Source organism: Selaginella moellendorffii, unplaced genomic scaffold, assembly GCF_000143415.4.
Source record: "Selaginella moellendorffii unplaced genomic scaffold, v1.0 SELMOscaffold_27, whole genome shotgun sequence".
NCBI classification, from domain to species: Eukaryota; Viridiplantae; Streptophyta; class Lycopodiopsida; order Selaginellales; family Selaginellaceae; genus Selaginella; species Selaginella moellendorffii.
This window is the reverse complement of record NW_003314288.1, coordinates 233,082-248,546: the sequence shown is the minus strand read 5'-3', so window position 1 is coordinate 248,546 and position 15,465 is coordinate 233,082. Positions and strand designations below refer to the sequence as shown.

The window sequence follows — 15,465 nt, the reverse complement described above, 5'->3', positions numbered from 1 at the left end:
GTGTCGTCTTAAAAAGGCCCTTTACGGGTTGAAGCAGTCACCCCGAGCGTGGTTCTCAAAGATGAACTCGTTTCTGCTGTCACTTGGCTTCACCAGCATGTTAGCAGACACCAACGTGTACCAGAAGCGAGTGGGAGGCAAGCTCATCATCCTAGCCCTTTATGTGGATGATTGTCTGCTGCTCAGCAAGAGCAAGCGGCTGATTCAGCAGCTGAAGCAGGACCTGAGCTCCAAATTCAAGATGGTGGACCTTGGACCAGTCAAGTACTGCCTCGGCATTGAGATCTTCCGTGACAGGGGGAGGAGTGTGCTTCAGATGTCACAAAAGAAGTACATTGACGAGCTGCTCGAGAAGTTCAAGCTTCAGGACGTCAGTGCGGCGTCAACACCAATGGAGGTGGGATTGCATCTTAGTCGGGAGATGTCTCCGGCCACAGAAGGTGACAAGCGAGCGATGGATCGGATTCCATACCGTCAGATGGTGGGCAGCCTGGTCTACCTGATGGTGTGTACTCGTCCGGACATTGCCTACTCAGTGGGAGTAGTGTCCCAGTTCTTGGCCAACCCCGGCTTCCAGCATTGGCAAGCCGTTAAGCGGATTTTCCGGTACCTGAAGAGCACCAGCGAGTTTGTGCTAAGCTATGAGCGCCAGACAAAGCACTCGTGGCTGCTGCTTCAGGGATACTCAGATGCAGATTGGGCTGGCGAAGTGGATCAGCGGCGATCAACTTCAGGTTATTTGTTTACTCTGGGCAGTGCAGCGGTTACATGGAACAGCCAGCGACAGCCAGTCGTAGCATTGTCAAGCACTGAGGCAGAGTATATCGGCATCACTCAAGCAGCCAAGGAGTGCATTTGGCTGAGAACTTTGCTGGACGGGCTCAGCTATAAGCAGGAGGAAGTGACGGAGCTCTTCTGCGATAATCAAGGAGCCATAGCATTGGCGAAAAATCCGAAGTTCCATTGCAGGACCAAGCACATTCAGGTTCAGTTCCATTTTATACGTGAACAGGTTGCTCTGCAGACTGTGGAGCTGGTCTACTGCACTACCAAGGAGATGGTGGCGGATATCTTCACCAAAGCTCTTGCTCCAGCTCTGTTCCAGCAGCATGCACAGGCACTTGGAGTGCAGCCAAAGAACTGACGCAACGTCGACGTTCAGCTTGAGTGGGAGTGTTAATATTCAGGGGAATATGCCGACAAGCTGAAGAGTCAACGGTCGCGACAGTTAGACTGAGATAGATTATAACAGCGTGTTATCAATTCAATCTTTAGTAGAGTCGATTCGTTTCAAAACTCACTCAAGACCAAGCACAATTCCCATAAGATGCCTAGAGTAGGTAACGGCTGAACAAAGGTATCAAGCACTTTGCCTCTCATCCTCCAAGCTTTTGTGGTCTTCAGGTGGAAAAGCAGCTTGCAAGAGCTTGGATGGGCAAGCTGCCGTTGTGTTGTTATATTACACCGCAGCGACATTTCCCTTGAAGCTAAAACTGTGGACATTTGGTCATCTCTTACATCGGGTGGTGGGATATGCACATGGCCTCTACCAAAGTGTCGCAAAAGGCATCAAGATGCTCCAGATAAATGTGAAGCACCACTTTCTGGCAAATAGGCGCTAGTTTGACGCTTGCAGAAAATGCCATGGTTAGGCACTTGTTGTAGACTATTCCAATACAGGTCAGCATGTCCTCTGTTCTCCTCAGGAGCTTCTTGAAAACTCTAGAATTCTCTAGTGAAGACCTCAGGCACTATCAGCAACTGCTGCCTTGTGCATTTGCTATGAGAACCAAATTCCCGTCCAGCAATCACTCTCCCCATGCCCCAATGCCACGCAAAACACTATGACAATACGAAGAGGTTGGAGGAGCTTGGGGTGGTTAGGGCATAACCGTCAATCCACTTGGTGGCATTTGCCCTACTGAAATCTCTCCACTCGGTGATAGTGGCATTTTTGGCTGTAGGTGATGGCTCAGGCCTAGCATCGTCAAAATCACCATGCCACTGCTTTGGCCTCAGCCATACATTGCAGGGCTTTGGTTGCACCAGGAGAGGGGCGTAATAGTGTAGCTGCCACTGCTGCTGGAATTGGGCAAAGTAAAAATCACGATGGGCTGCCATGGAGAAAAGGCATGATAGCTACTGCCTGCCACTGTTGGTGCATGTGGGAGGAATAGAAGCTCTCTATCTACTTGCTAATCACCCAGATTCAGTCATAGCCGTGCACTTCTAGTCTAGTCGAATTAGCTGAGGCTGGCAACCAGAACCAACCACCCAGCATTTGCTGGGCAATTACTTGTTTATGTTTTGAGAACAGCATGGTTTCGTGAGAAATTATTCTTATCTACTTGGAGCTTGAGCTGGATGACCTAGAGAGTGTGGAGACAACGAGACAACATAAGTGAGAGAGTGGAATACCATCAACCACTCCAGCTCCTACACGGGCCGAGGGGGCCGAGGGTCTTACAAGAACATGTGTTGCTTTCAAACACTAGGCTACTTCCATCTTTCGAGCCAAACGGCTTTCTCTATCTGCAAGTAGTATGAACTTGTAAGGTTTTAGCAACGGTAGAAGATTTTGTCGAGCTAGAGTGACTGACTTGGGAGAAACAAATCATGTAAGGATCCTCATTTGGAGAGCGCCCGAGAATTATGTGGATCCCAGCATTATAGAAAAGAGAAGAAATTTCAAAACACGGAACTTGACTATAAGGACTAAGCAATGCCGTCCCAAGACAACTCTCTAGACTCCATCAAGCATTGTGTGCTGCCTCGAGCTATAAATATGAGCCCCTCCTGCCTCACAAATCAAACCACTTCTCTCTTCTCTTAGTCTGAGCAGCAAATCATGGAGAACAAGGCTTTGTTGGTGTTGTTTTTGGCGCTCGCCATGTTTGTGATGATGCTGGCCATGGGCGTGGACGTGGGAGGAATCGCAAAGGCTGCTGCCCAGCGCTGCCAGTCGGGGTGGTATTGGTATGACAATAGTTGCCACCGTTGCCAGAGGGGTTGGGTCTGGCGCAACAATCGCTGCTGGCGCAACTGAAACATCCCGTTTCACGGGGTAAGCCCATGTTAAGATTCAACATCGTAATTGCCTTTGATTTCATCATTTTGCAGTGCCAAGAAAGAATAAAGACACTGATAACGTGTTTTCTGATCGTGATGAGTTCCAGCAATAATAAATAAATTGTCCAGCTTGATATAAAAAGTCTAAATGTCTCTTGCTCCTTCTCCTCTCTTCTCCAAATCCCTCGACTTCCAATCAATGCATCGCTGGATTGATCGATTGCTCGACTCGATTGGAGCGTCACAACCAGGCCTAGGCACACCTAGCTCACCAAGGCGATGGCGCAGCGCTGCCGATGGATTTCGCTGCGTGCAATACAATTGGTACGGGTATGACAACAGTTGCCATCGATGCCCGTGAGGGTGGCGCTCGAATGGCAGCCGCTGCTGAAGAATCGCCAAAGTTCGCTAGCCTGGCACCTCGAAGAACCACGGGAGCGCATCTCGAATCATGAAAAGTTGGGCTGACAGCGTGGATGAGATATATAGAATAAGAGTGAACGAAAACGCTTTGGAGTTCTGAGAATCTTCAGTGATCTCTATTCATGTGTTTGAAATTTTCATGCCCCTGAGACTGTTTTCTAGAAAGTTGGTTCACATTTAATATCAAAACAATTTAGAACGAGTCAAATCTATATGTTTTTGTTAGTCTCGAACTTGGAAAAGCAACAAGAAGGAAATAAGACGCAGTAGTGGAGACAAAATTTTCAACGAATCTGATTTCTTTCCCAAGACAAAGTCTAGCAATTACATACACCAACCACGTCCCTTCTCTCGATCGAAAATGAAATGAAACCTTCTAAAGATCGTCAAGATCCAGCTATTTATTTGGATATTCGTCCTTTTCAATGGCAGTGAAGTCTATAGCAATGGCGCGTGGTGATGCATGAGTTTCAATAATATATATTATATAAACTGTGCCTTTACTCATCTGGATTCATGTTGTTCTATGTCCCAGCATTATAGAAAAGAAAAGGAATTGACAAACACGGAACGATTCCTCGACTAACTTTCAAAGGACAAAGTGATGCCGCCCCAAGAGACGCCACAGCATTGTATGCTGCCTCCAGCTACAAATACGAGCGGCCTCACAGATCAAATCACTTCTCTCGAATATACTCGTTGAACTCTTAGTATTAGCAGCAAATCATGGAGAACCAAGGCTTGCTTGGTGTTGTTTTCGGTGCTTGCCATGTTTGTGCTGATGCTGGATGAGAGTGGACGTGGGAGGAATCGCACCTCGAGGATGGCGCTAGTATGGCGGCAGCTGCCACCGTAACTAGAAAGCTAGCTCCTCTCTGTGATCGTAAGTTTCCTCTCGGCAATTTTAAATGTATAATTCAACTATGAAGAACAAGTTGAGGGAACACACGGGCTCTTGGATGCTGATAAACACCTGCCATGCTCGATCTGCGCGATCGCATCTTCCATAGAGCTGGATGAGAAGATTCTCCTGGAACTTGATGCTTGGCGCTTATGCCCAGATTGGGTATCTCGAGGAAGCAAAAGAGCTGTTTGACCAGATGCCACAAAAGGATATTGTTGCATGGGTCACTGTAATCACGGCTCATGAAAACCATGGAAATTTAGAGGAATGCCGAGCATTATTTGATCAGGTTCCCGAATGGGATGTAGCTTGCTGGAACTCGCTACCTACAGCATATGCTCCTAACGGGCATATGGATCAGGCAAGCCAGATCTTTGATGGAATGTTAGAACACAATATAGTTTCTTGGACTGTCATGGTTAACGAAAAGAACTTGTTAACGATGCGCTAAATTTGTTTATGAGAATCCCCAAACCAACGAGCTGGGATGGACTGTTCTTGTCACTTCATATGCCGAGCTTGGGCATATTGAAAAATCCAAGGAGCTTTTCAGTAAAATGCCACACCGCGACTTAATCTCGTAATGCTAGCGGCAACGTCCAGCCTGCAAGAAGAAAGGTCTCTGTTTGATGCCATGCCACAGAGGAACGTTGCATCGTGGTTGACAATGATCACGGCACTGGCCGAGAGAAACCAGCTCGAAGAAGCTCGCATTCTCTTCGATCGAGCTCCTTGTCACGACGACGTGGTGTGGACTGCCATGATCTTGGCCTACTCCAACCACGGCCACCTCGAAGAAGCCATGAAGATGTTTGCACGGATGCCACAGCGCGATCTCGTCGTTGGACGGCAATGCTGGCGGCAATTGCTTTGCACGGGAGCTTGATCGATGCCAGAGCCTTGTTCGACAAAATGCCACAGCACGATAGTGCCGCGTGGAACACGATGCTGGGAGCTTACATCCAGAGCAATTGCCTCGTCCAAGCGCGGGAGCTCTTCACAGCCATGCCGGTGAGAGACACAGCGAGCTGGAACGCGATCCTTGCCGCGAGCGCTCAAAGGGGGAATCTCTTGCAGGTCGGGAAGATCTTCTCCACATTGCCTGAACGGAGCATTGTGTCGTGGAACGCGATGATCCATGGCTGCGCACCCATGAGCGAAAAGCTGCTGAGTTTTTTGGTAGCATGGCGATGGAGGGCGAGGCGAGAAACGAGATAAGTTTCCAGGCGATTCTCCTGACTTGCAATCACGGTGGGAAGCTTCGTGTGGCACTCGACTGCTTTCGATATATGGTGGCCGAGTACAGCATTTCTCCAAATGTGATTCACTTCCAGGCGATGGCAGATGTGCTGGGACGAGCCGGGATGGTTGCCGAGGCTGAAGGTCTGCTGCTGGTGATGCCCTTCCAGCCGCATTTCCTCTCGTGGAAGAGCTTGATCAGCGCTTGCAAAGTTCATGGTAGCGGCAAGAACATCGATGTTGCAGCTCGTGCCGCAGAGAAACTCTTGGAGATGAAACCAGGGGACTCTAGTGCTCTACGTGCTCATGTCGAATCTGCAAAAGCAGCTTCACATGAGTCTATTTGGCAGGTTAACGTTAAAGAGTATAACTTTAACAACATCTAATTAATAGAATAACATTCTATTAATAACTTAACTTAAATTCTTTAACTTAAATAAGAAAAACAATTTTAATGAATAAAATCTTGATAATTATTGATGTCACTTTCTAGAATGCCCAAGAGATTGTCAAGAGCCTGCCAGTGAGAAGAGACGATGTAGCATTTACCACTTTGATTAATGTTGCGGGTGACTGGAAGCGGCCGTACTGAGTCTGTGGTCGAGAAGGAAGACAAGGTATTAGGTTCGTGTTTAGTATATTAGCATGGAATTTCTATGGAACTTTGAATCAAACTCTTGTAAAGTTTTGGCAAAGCTAGAAGAGGAATGATAGAGTGACTTTGGAGATAAGGATTTGAAGGGTTGGAGAAGCATTATAGGAAAAAGAAGAATTGGCAAACACGGAACCACTTTTACTGGACTAACTTTCAAATATTCTTCCAGAGATAAGAAATAAGCGAAGCCGTCCCAAGACAACTCTCCAGCGTCCATCTAACATTTTGTGCTGCCTCGAGCTATAAATACGAGCCTCTCATGCCTCACAGATCAAATCATTTCTCTAATATACAAGCCTACTTGATCTTAGTCTGAGCAGCAAAATCATGGAGAACAAGGCTTTCTTGGTGATGTTTTTGGCGCTTGCCATGTTTGTGATGATGCTGGCCATGGGCGTGGACGTGGGAGGAATCGCAAAGGCTGCTGCCCAGCGCTGCCAGTCAGGGTGGTATTGGTATGACAACAGTTGCCACCGTTGCCAGAGGGGTTGGGTCTGGCGCAACAATCGCTGTTGGCGCAACTGAAACATCCCATTTCACGGGGTAAGCCCATGTTAAGATTGAACATCGTAATTGCCTTTGATTTCATCATTCTGCAGTGCCAAGAAAGAATAAAGACACTGTAACGTGTTTTCTGATCGTGATGAGTCACAGCATTAATAAATAAGTTGTCCAGCTTGATATAAAAAGTCTAAGTGTCTCTTGCTCCTCCTCTCTTCCAATCAATGCATCGCTGGATTGATCGATTGCTCGACTCGATTGGAGCGTCACAACCAGGCTCAGGCACACCTTGCTCACCAAGGCGATGGCGCAGCGCTGCCGACGGATTTCGCTGCGTGCAATGCAATTGGTACGGGTATGACAACAGTTGCCATCGATGCCAGCGAGGGTGGCGCTCGAACGGCAGCCGCTGCTGAAGAATCGCCAAAGTTCGCTAGCCTGGTGCCTTGAAGAACCACGGGAGCGCATCTCGAATCATGAAGAGTTGGGCTGACAGCGGATGAGATATATCGAATAAGAGTGAACGAGTCCTGAGAATCTTCTGTGATCTCTATTCATGTGTTTGAAATTTTCATGCCCCTGAGACTGTCAATGTGTTTTCTAGAAAGTTGGTTCACTTGTAATATAAAAAAAATTCAAATTTTTGGACTAAAAATTATTATTATATAATATTAAATAAAATAATATATGTTTTCGTCATGAAAAGTTTGCCATCTTAGTCTCGACGTGGAACTTGGAAAAGCAACAAGAAGGAAATAAGACGCAGTAGTGGAGACAAAAATTTCAACAAATTTGACCTCTTTCCCAAGACAAAGTCTAGCAATTACATACACCGACCACGTCCGCTCTCTCGATCGAAAATGAAATGAAAAACTTCTAAAGATCGTCAAGATCCAGCTATTTATTTGGATATTTGTCTTTTCGGTGGCAGTGAAGTCTATAGCAATGGCGCGTGGTTATGCATGAGTTCAATAATATATATTATATAAACTGTGCCTTTACTCATCTGGATTCATGTTGTTCTATGTCCCAGCATTATAGAAAAGAAAAGGAATTGACAAACACGGAACGATTTCCTCGACTAACTTTCAAAGGACAAAGTGATGCCGCCCCAAGAGACGTTACAGCATTGTATGTAACGTCTCGATCATTTCCTTTGCTTTTACTGGCGTTTTCCTGGAATACAGTAAACTCTCTCGACTGACAAGATAGAGCGGCCTCACAGATCAAATCACTTCTCTCGAATATACTCGTTGATCTCTTAGTATTAGCAGCAAATCATGGAGAACCAAGGCTTGCTTGGTGTTGTTTTCGGTGCTTGCCATGTTTGTGCTGATGCTGGCCATGAGAGTGGACGTGGGAGGAATCGCACCTCGAGGATGGCACTAGTATGGCGGCAGCTGCCACCTTAACTAGAAAGCTAGCTCCTCTCTGTGATTGTAAGTTTCCTCTCGGCAATTATAAATGTATAATTCAACTATGAAGAACAAGTTGAGGGAACACACTATGACCACCGTTTCCTTTGTACTGCACAAATCCAATTGCCCCATGTACGCTTATTCACCATTGACAAATCAAAGCTCTATCTTGTCAGTCGAGAGAGTTTACTGTATTCCAGGAAAACGCCAGTAAAAGCAAAGGAAATGATCGATGCCAAAGGTTGCATGTGGTGAGATGGGTAGTAATATGGTAACATATTACTATATAGTAACATATAGTAGTCCATGGTCCATAGTTACCATGGCCTACTATGGTAACTTGTCCATGCCTAATAGTCTTGTTGTTTCCAGGACAAATTTGGTCACATAAGACCTGTGGCCATCAACAATGAGAGTGTGGTGGTTGTAGGTGAGCATCCATTAGGGATTGATTTCATAAAGTGTTCAAGCCAATAGATTTTATATCATTCAAGCGTTATTACTGATGGTGAGGGTAACTCCCACTTTGCAATCTGCAATCCAATTTTGCATCCTCCACTCGCCTTTGAAGATATAGAATCCAGGTAGCAGCATTCACTGCCACAAGAATAGTCATGTGCTCAGTGTTGTTTGGGACAATTCAGTAGCTGAATCTGACGCCTGGGGTGTCCAAAACTTTGACACCTTTAGAACAATTGGCTTAGACACTAATTTTGTCAACATTCCAGATGTGTTTTGGCTCGTAACTGCTTGCAGCATAAGATGCATCAAGATTCTCATAGAATCGTGATGCAACTTCTTTGCTTAGGAACTTTGCATGTTAAGGCCTCCCCAAGCTTGCTACTGATCTCTGGGCGCCATTTCATGAAGCTACTGCTCCACTTTTGGCTCGGTTCTCTGTCTATCCAGCTTAGTGCTATAGATGACAACAAGAAGAGAAGTAAGTTGGTTCTCTTTCTTTTTATCTTTTACCTTTGCAGGTTTGGGACATTGTCTTTCACTGACAAGAGCTGCCTGACAATTTTTCTGCACAACAGGCTAAAAGTGGTTTAATTAAGACCTCAAAGTATAGTGTACCTCTGGATGCAATGACGGCACACGAGCTCTTCAAAGTAAGGTTGTACCTTTTGGACCAGCCAAGGAAGTATTGTGAGATTTTCTTCGTGTAATGTTGTTCTGGCTGAGATTTGCAGTTGATGTAACAGTAAAATCTTGTGATCGGATCTAGAAAACATAAAAGAAAGAAATGCTTTCTTTTTTACAAGAATGTTCTTACCTCAAGATTCTATGCACTTTCCTAGTCCACTCTTGAGACTAGTATATTTTAAGTCTATCCACTACAATTGTTTTGTCTCAAAAGTGATAATGATTATGCAAACTTTTGGAAGGATAAATTTAAATAGTATACCAAGATGCATTTTTTTATTGGTATATTTAAAAGAAAACCTCTTGAACACAGAGGTTTGAACTCCCAAGGACACAATGCTAGAGTGCATCACTTTATCCTTTGAAAGTTAGTCAAGGAAATCGTAGCAACACACTAAATCAAAGTACAGACAACATTTTTTGGTTTTTCACAGTTTATAATATATATTATTGTTGAATTCATGCATCACCATGCGCCATTGCTATTGGCTTCACTGCCACCAAAAAGAACAAAAATCCGTGTTTTATGTACATGGTGTATGTACTTGCTAGACTTTGTCTTGGGAAAGAGATCAGATTGTTGAAAATTTTGTCTCCACTTGTCATATTTCCATCTTGTTGCTTTTCCAAGTTCACTTTCATTGACAAGCATATATATTAGTTTATTTAATATTATATGATATAAATTTTTCTAAATTTTCTTGTCATTCTGGTTATTGCGAACTTTCAACAACTTTCCAGAAAACACATTGACAGAATTCCAAACACATATGTAGAGAGTACTAAAGACTTCTAGGACTCCAAAACATTTTCGTATTCTATGTATCATAGGACTCTAAAACATTTTCGTATTCTATGTATCATAGGACTCTAAAACATTTTCGTATTCTATGTATCTCATCCACACTGTCAACCCAGCAAGCTTTGGCGATTCTTCAGCGGAGGCAGCGGCTGCTATTCCCCTCGCTGGCATCGATGGCCTCTGTTGTCATACCCGTACCAATTGCATTGCATGCAGCGAAATCCATTCCACCATCCTCCGCGGCAGCGCTGCACCATCCCCCCGACCTCCACTCCCACTGCTAGCTGGGCCTGGTTGTGATGCTCCAATCGAGTCTTGTTGCTTGCCGATCATTGGAGCAATCGATCAATCTAGCGATGGATTGATTGAAAGTTGAGGGATTTGGAGAAGAGAGGAGAAGGAGCAAGAGAGATTCAGACATTTTATATCGAGGCCTGGACAATTTATATATTATTGCTAGAACTCATCCAGCATCGCACGATACAGAAAGCACGTTATCAGTGTCTTTATTCTTGTTTCCAGACCCTTGGCACTGCAGAATGATGAAATCAATTACGATGCTGATTCTTAACTTGGGCTTACCCCGTGAAACGAGAGGTTTCAGTTGCGCCAGCTCCAACCCCTCTGGCAACGGTGGCAACTATTGTCATACCAATACCACCCCGACTGGCAGCGCTGGGCAGCAGCCTTTGCGATTCCTCCCACGTCCACGCCCGTGGCCAGCATCATCACAAACATGGCGAGCGCCAAAAACAACACGTATAAAGCCTTGTTCTCCATGATTTGCTGACAAACTAAGAGAAGAGAGAAGTAGTTTGATCTGTGCGGCAGAAGGGGCTCATATTTATAGTTCGCAGCTACAACTCTGTAGTCAAGTTCTGTGTTCGGGAATTTCTTCTTTTTTCCAGCATTATAGAAAGAAGAAGAAATTCCCAAACACGGAACTCAAAGAGGTAAGGACTACGTAGATTAAATCATAACAAGCTTACTAGCAGCAAAAAGGTTGTTGTTTTCGGTGCTCGTCACGTTTGTAATGCCTGCCATGGGCGTGGACGTGGAGGAATTGCACCTCGAGGATGGTGCTGGTATGGGTTGTAAGTTTCCTCTCAGGGATTATTTAGCAATTTATAATTCAAACCGTGATAACTATGAAGAACAAATTTAGGGAACACACTGTGTTTCCTTTTTACAGCAGAAATCCAATTGCCCCATATGAAATGCCGCCTTTGGAAACGCTTATTCGCCATTGACAAATCAAAGCTCTATTTTGTGTCGAGAGAGTTAACTGTATTCCAGGAAAACGCCGGAAAAAGCAAAGGAAATTATCGATGAGTACCGATTGAATGCTAGAGGTAGAGATGATGTGGCATGTAATTATGCCCTCGTGGCAGTAGTTTCCATGTACATGTACCATCCATATACAGTTGAAATACATAGAAAGTTCTTCCTCCTCCTGCGTGTCTCTTCGCCTTCACCACCAATCCAGCAGGTACCTCGCAAATCTTCTCATCCAGCACTAAGAAAGGTGCGAGCGCGCGGATCGAGCATGGCAGGTGTTTATCAGCCATCCATGAGCCCAACAGTTCTCCTGGATGCTTGGCGCTTATGCCCAAAATGCGGATCTTGAGGAAGCAAAAGAGCTGTTTGCCACAAAGAGATATTGTTGCATGGATCTCTATCTCATGGAAACCGTGGAAACTTGGAGGAGTGCCAAGCATTTTTTGATCATGTTCCAAAATGGGATGTAGTTTGCTGGAACTCGCTACTTACAGCATATGCCCATAACGGGCATATGGATCAGGCAAGCCAGATCTTTGATGAAATGCTAGAACACAACATAGTTTCTTGGACTGTTATGGTTACTGGGTATGCAAGAAAAGATTTTGTTAACGACGCGCTAAATGTGTTCATGATAATCCCCGAAACCAACGAGCTCGGATGGACTGTTCTTGTCATTGCATATGCCCACCTTGGGCATATTGAACAATTCAAGGAGCTTTTCAGTAAAATGCCACACCGCGACTTAATCTCGTGGAACGCAATGCTAGCGGCAACGTCCAGCCTGCAAGAAGCAAGGTCTCTGTTTGATGTCATGCCACAGAGGAACGTTGCATCGTGGTCGACAATGGTCACAGCACTGGCCGAGAGAAACCAGCTCGAAGAAGCTCGCGTTCTCTTCGATCGAGCTCCTTGTCACGACGACGTGGTGTGGACTGCTTGGCCTACTCCAAGCACGGCCACCTCGAAGAAGCCATGAAGATGTTTGCACGGATGCCACAGTGCGATCTCGTCGTTGGATGGCAATGCTGGCGGCAATTGCTTTGCACGGGAGCTTGATCGATGCCAGAGCCTTGTTCGACCAAGTGCCACAGCACGATAGCGTCGCGTGGAACACGATGCTGGGAGCTTACATCCAGAGCAATTGCCTCGTCCAAGCGCGGGAGCTCTTCGCGGCCATGCCAGTGAGAGCCACAGCGAACTGGAACACGATCCTTGCCGCGAGCGCTCAAAGGGGGAATGTCTTGCAGGCCGGGAAGATCTTCTCCACATTGCCTGAACGGAGCATTGTGTTGTGGAATGCGATGGTTTTTGGCAGCATGGCAATGGAGGGCGAGGCGAGAAACGAGATAAGTTTCCAGGGGATTCTCCTGACTTGCAATCACGGTGGGAAGCTCCGTGTGGCACTCGACTACTTTCGATCTATGGTGGCGGAGTACAGTATTTCTCCAAATGTGATTCACTTCCAGGTGATGGCAGATGTGCTGGGATGAGCCGGGCTGGTTGCCAAGGCCGAAGGTCTGCTGCTGGTGATGCCCTTCCAGCCGCATTTCCTTGCGTGGAAGAGCTTGATCAGTGCTTGCAAAGTTCATGGTAGCAGCAAGACCATCGATGTTGCAGCTCGTGCCGCAGAGAAACTCTTGGAGATGAAACCAGGCGACTACATCAAAGAGTCAACAAGTATAACTTTAACAACACTTTGATTAATGTTGTGGGTGACTGGAAGCGGAACTTTGAATCAAACTCTTGTAAAGTTTTGGCAAAGCTAGAAGAGGAATGCTAGAGTGACTTTGGAGATAAGGATTTGAAGGGTTGGAGAAGCATTATAGGAAAAAGAAGAATTGGCAAACACGGAACCACTTTTACTGGACTAACTTTCAAATATTCTTTCAGAGATAAGAAATAAGCGAAGCCGTCCCAAGACAACTCTCCAGCGTCCATCTAACATTCTGTGCTGCCTCGAGCTATAAATACGAGCCTGGCTCAAAGATCAAACCATTTCTCTCTAATATACAAGCCTGCTTGATCTTAGTCTGAGCAGCAAATCATGGAGAACAAGGCTTTCTTGGTGATGTTTTTGGCACTTGCCATGTTTGGGATGATGCTGGCCATGGGCGTGGACGTGGGAGGGATCGCAAAGGCTGCTGCCCAGCGCTGCCAGTCGGGGTGGTATTGGTATGACAACAGTTGCCACCGTTGCCAGAGGGGTTGGGTCTGGCGCAACAATCGCTGTTGGCGCAACTGAAACCTCCCGTTTCAAGGGGTAAACCCAGCTTAAGAATCAGCATCGTTCCTCTGAATTCATCATTCTGCAGTGCCAGGGTCTGGAAAGAAGAATAAAAGAACAGTGACAACATTTTTTCTGTATGGCATTGCATGAGATCCAACAATAATATATAAACTGTCCAGGCCTTGATAAAAAATGTCTGTTCTCTCTATTTCTCATCTGGATTCACAGCTTCATTTCAAGAGTTTACTCCATTTTGACTCCATTTCTTGCATGGCAGTTTTACTTCCTTCTTCGTGTTGCAAACTTCGTCTATGCCCCAGCGGCCCCAGCATTATAGAAAAGAGAAGGAATTGACAAACAGAACAACTAACTTTCAAATATTCTCATTCTAGCTTCTTGAGCTATAAATATTATGGGCATCACAGATCAAACCACCTCTCTCCAGTATACTAGAGATTGTTTCTCTTAGCTTTTGCACATGAAGAACATGGGGCCGTGGTTTGTTGTGATGATGCTGGTCATGGGAGTGGATGTGGGAGAAATCGCAACGGTATGGCCGATGCCCTCGATGATGGCGGTGATATGTCGTAACCAGAGAGCTATAAGCTCCTCTGTGTGGTGGTTTTGGAGATCTTTTGCAAATTTTTGGCTACAACTCACAGTGTGTTCTTGAGTTGCATGGCCGAAATGAAAAATTAATGAATAAGAACGATTCAGGGAGTGTATTCTAAATATGAAGAAGAGTTTAGAAAAACATTGAGTAGTGTGGATAAGTACTAACCCAAACAATTCCATTCAAATCGGTGAAATGACCAGAGGCAAATGGCCAGACTCAAGATATATAGATGATGCAAGAGGGATTTTAGAGGAGATCAACTTCAAGGATTTGGTGTCATGAGTGAATGATTGTGGGCATTGCCAAGCCTCTAATATAATTCCCCTCAATGGAAAGAAGATATTGTGAAAGAGCAAATGAGAGATGTCTAAATCCAAGGAAAGCAAAGTGGATTCATAAGTTGCAGCGCTTAGCATTTTCCTTAAGGCACATAAATTGTCACAGTGGGTGGTGGTATATGCACATGGTGATGACTCCCCAAGATGAGAGCTGAAAAAGACTGATCATCTCTAGAACATCCGCATATATGTAAGAGCATCTCCAGGGAATATCCAATATATCCTCACTTGCACCTATACACACCAGGGGAGCTCGTCCTCGAGCTCTGAAGGCAGTGTTGGGTTGTCTACACCTCAAATCATCTCTAGCATCTGCAACAATGTTGTGAAAGAAGGGCTTTGGTGAGTAGTGGCTCAAAGCTAGTTTCCTGGTCATGGCTGTCGCTCATCACCAGGTAATTTGGTTGGAGCAGTATGCTACTCCATCTACTAAGAAGAAGAGGGTACTTCAGTGATGCAGAATGTTGGAAATGTTTTGATGTGAAAAAACGCATGGATCCTTTTGTTGGCTGCTTAAGCTCTGTTTGAGACTCTCCAGGACAGGAGGCGCACATATCTGCAGTAAAGTTGATGTCAAAATGTTTGAAGCTAGAAAGGAAAGGAAAATGTAAGAACCAAATGATTACAAAACCTATGTTGCTGCTGTAGATACCCTTAAATATAGTAGTGTTGAAGATGAACCTTGTTGAAGGGAAGGCAAGATATGGCCATCACTTGAACATAAAAAGAATTTGCGTTAGTGATACTTTTCACTCGAATTGATCTGCTCCAAGCTGATGTTAGCTTTAGTTGGTGAGAGTTTCTGACATCATAAAGCCAGAAAAGATCCCCTAGCTGAGCCATATG

At 45.3% G+C, this 15,465-nt stretch overlaps 1 long non-coding RNA gene across 1 annotated transcript; it reads left to right on the top strand.

Moving 5' to 3' along the window:
- Positions 1–2,816: 2,816 nt before the first annotated feature.
- Positions 2,817–3,211, top strand: LOC112348196. Its single transcript, XR_002992980.1, has 2 exons — positions 2,817–3,064; positions 3,121–3,211. It is a non-coding gene; the product is annotated as an uncharacterized LOC112348196 (long non-coding RNA).
- Positions 3,212–15,465: the final 12,254 nt, after the last annotated feature.